The sequence below is a fragment of the Oncorhynchus keta genome, chromosome 7 (genome assembly GCF_023373465.1).
Source record: "Oncorhynchus keta strain PuntledgeMale-10-30-2019 chromosome 7, Oket_V2, whole genome shotgun sequence".
Taxonomy (NCBI): domain Eukaryota; kingdom Metazoa; phylum Chordata; class Actinopteri; order Salmoniformes; family Salmonidae; genus Oncorhynchus; species Oncorhynchus keta.
The window spans coordinates 43,170,589-43,173,797 of NC_068427.1; the positions used below are offsets into that span (position 1 = coordinate 43,170,589).

The following is a 3,209-nucleotide window of genomic DNA, read 5'->3' on the forward strand; positions in this document are numbered from 1 at the left end:
CCAGGGAAAGCTTGGGCGGGTTGCAGGGAGACAGGTGCTGAGGCTGAGGCTGGAGCGAGGGGAGGTGCAGGCCAGGGAAAGCTTGGGCGGGTTGCAGGGAGACAGGTGCTGAGGCTGAGGCTGGAGCGAGGGGAGGTGCAGGCCAGGGAAAGCTTGGGCGGGTTGCAGGGAGACAGGTGCTGAGGCTGAGGCTGGAGCGAGGGGAGTTGGGGCTGGGTAAGCAGGTCCAGAGAGGAATCCAAGGAATCAGTAGAGTGGGGGGTCCAGGACATGGTAGCAGGACTGACGAAACATGGGACTGGAGACAGGGACCTGAATTAGAGCGGACAGAACTGTAGCGGAGAGGAAAACAGCGTCAGGCAAGGGAAACCAGGCACAACACGAAACCATGATCTATGCCGGAACAAACGGATAAAAACGCAGACTGACTGAGCAGAGGTTACGATCTGGCAGCGTGGAATTGGCATGGGCTGATTATTTGTAGAGGTCTTGATTATGGTACAGGTTGCAACTGGTGGGGATCTGCTCTGCCTCCAGCACACGTCTCCGCCCACACAATTACACACACACACACAGAGAGAAAGGAGTGAGCACTGGGGGAGTGGCAGCAGGTTAGGGGGAGTGTCAGCAGTAGAGGGTGCGGCAGGTGCAGATGTAACAGAAGATAGGAGAGCAATAGCGGAAGCAGAAACACTGCTGGAATCTGTTGGCGTGAGTGAAGATAGAGGAAATTTGTGGAATACTGTAACATCTAAGAAGGGAGCTGAAATGGCTGAGGTTGTAAATCAAGATAAGCTTCATTATGATAACACCTCATTCCTTGTTGGAGTGCGATTCATGAGCAATTATGTGTTTTAGGGGAAACCCGTTTGCAGTCACAAAGATGGTGAAGGATGCATTGGAGCAAGTGGAATCAGAGTGACCAGGAGTGGTATGTTGATTTCACGTGTGTCAAAAGAAGGAGAAGGAGATGTATACATTATTAATGCATGAAGTGGAATGTCATGATTATCAGATTAGGGCACCGATAAATGGTGTCATATCTGGCGTCGCGATGGGTATTGAGGCTTCATGGTTTAAGATGAACAGGAATAGTTGATTCACGTCGCATAACACACACTGTGAATGGAAAGGAGGAAAGCCTTTCTGTATTATCGATGTTTGATTAAGAATTTCTCCCGGCCCATATAAAGCTGGGTTATATGAGATATACGGTGCGAGCTTATGTACAAAAGCCACTTCAATGTCATAAATGTTAAAAGTTTTGCCATGTGCAAACGGAATATCATTGTTGAAGAGTCTTGAGGAAGCAAGGTGTTGCAATTGTGATGGGAATCACATTCCAGAGTGCCCTGTTAGGGTGAAGGAGGTCAAAGTAGGAAGGCTCAGGACTGTGGAGAAGGTGTCTTATGTGGAGGCAGTGAAAATATTATATTATTTATACAGATGAAATAGTATATGGACATGTGTGTGCCTTTCCAAATCCTGTCCAATCAATTGAATTTACCACAGGTGGACTCCAATCAAGTTGTAGAAACATCTCAAGGATCATCAATGGAAACAGGATGCACCTGAGCTCAATTTCGAGTCTCATAGCAAAGGGTCTGAATACTTATGTAAATAAGGTATCTGTTTTTAAATGTTTTAAATACATTTCAAAAAACCTGTTTTCGATTTGTGATTATGGGGTATTGTGTTAAGATTGATGAGGGCCAAAAAATATTTACTCCATTTTAGAATAAGGCTGTAACAAAATGTGGACCAAGTGGTCTAATTACTTTCCGGATGTCCTGTATTTATACAAATTAGGCACATATATTTTTTATTATTTTAACATAACATATAAAAACAATAGTAGATGTGCTTACCAAGAAAAACTTCCAAAATGACAATTTCGAGGTAGAAAGGGATTGGAGCACTCAACAAAAAAAATAGAGATTGATGAAAATGAGCTAAAATAAACCAATTGTACAGGATGAAAACAGGTGATTGATGTTTCAATGTCAGTTTGAGGTCAAAATGTCAGTCACCTGTTCACATCCTGTACAACGGATTAAAGTGAGCTAAAATAAATCAATCTCTGCTTTTTTGTTGTTGTTGAGTGCTCCAACTCCTCTCTACCTCGAATCAGTCCTTTCGGAAGTATTTCTTGGTAAGCCCTTCTCATGACTTTTGTCCTTTTTGTTGAGCTCCTTTCCTTTGTTAGCCGAAGCCCATCTGAATTAATTTTAAAAAATGATACAATAAAAACATACACAGTACCAGTCAAAAGTTTGGACACCTACTCATTCAAGGTTTTTATTTTATTTTACTATTTTCTATATTGTAGAATACTAGTGAAGACATCAACACTATGAAATAACACATATGGAATTATGTTGTAACCCCCAAAAAGTGTTAAAAAATCAAAGTGCTGTCGCAAAAACTATCAAGCACAATGATGAAACTGGCTCTCATGAGGACCACCACAGGAAAGGAAGACCCAGAGTTACCTCGGATGATCTACGCATGTGTGGTTCCCACCGTGAAGCATGGAGGAGGAGGTGTGATGGTGTGGGTGTGCTTTGCTTGTGACACTGTCTCTGATTTATTTAGAATTCAAGGCACACTTAACCAGCATGGCTACCACAGCATTCTGCAGCAATAGCATCCCGTCTGGGTTACCCTTAGTGGGCCTATCATTTGTTTTTCTACAGGACAATGACCCAACACACCTCCAGGCTTCGTAAGGCACCTCCAGGCTTCGTAAAACTTAAAGTTTTCTTTACTGACCATAATATTCACTTGTCTGACCGCTTGTATGATGATGAGTTTCTCACATGACTGGCCTATCTGGGTGATGCTTTTTCTTGCCTGAATGATCTGAATCTAGGATTACAGGGACTCTCCGCCACTATATTCAATGTGCTCTTCTCTGTCTGCAATTACAGGGACAACACACAGGTCTTTCCATCATTGTATGATTTTTTTTTGTGTGCAAATGAACACAAGCTTACGGACAATGTCAAATGTGAAGCAAAGCACCTGAGTGAGTTCGGTGAGCAATTACACAGGCACTTTCCCAAAATGGATGACACAAACAACTGGATTCGTTATCGCTTTCATGCCCTGCCTCCAGTCCACTTACCGATATCTGAACAAGAGAGCCACATCGAAATTGCAACAAGCGCTTCTGTGAAAATTGAACTTAATCAGAAGCCACTGCCAGA

At 43.2% G+C, this 3,209-nt stretch overlaps 1 long non-coding RNA gene across 1 annotated transcript; it reads left to right on the plus strand.

The window, feature by feature from the left end:
- Nucleotides 1-686: 686 nt before the first annotated feature.
- On the plus strand, nucleotides 687-2,725 carry LOC118371851 (uncharacterized). The gene is made up of 3 exons (XR_004823094.2): nucleotides 687-777; nucleotides 859-931; nucleotides 1,513-2,725. It is a non-coding gene; the product is annotated as an uncharacterized LOC118371851 (long non-coding RNA).
- The last annotated feature ends 484 nt before the right edge of the window (nucleotides 2,726-3,209 follow it).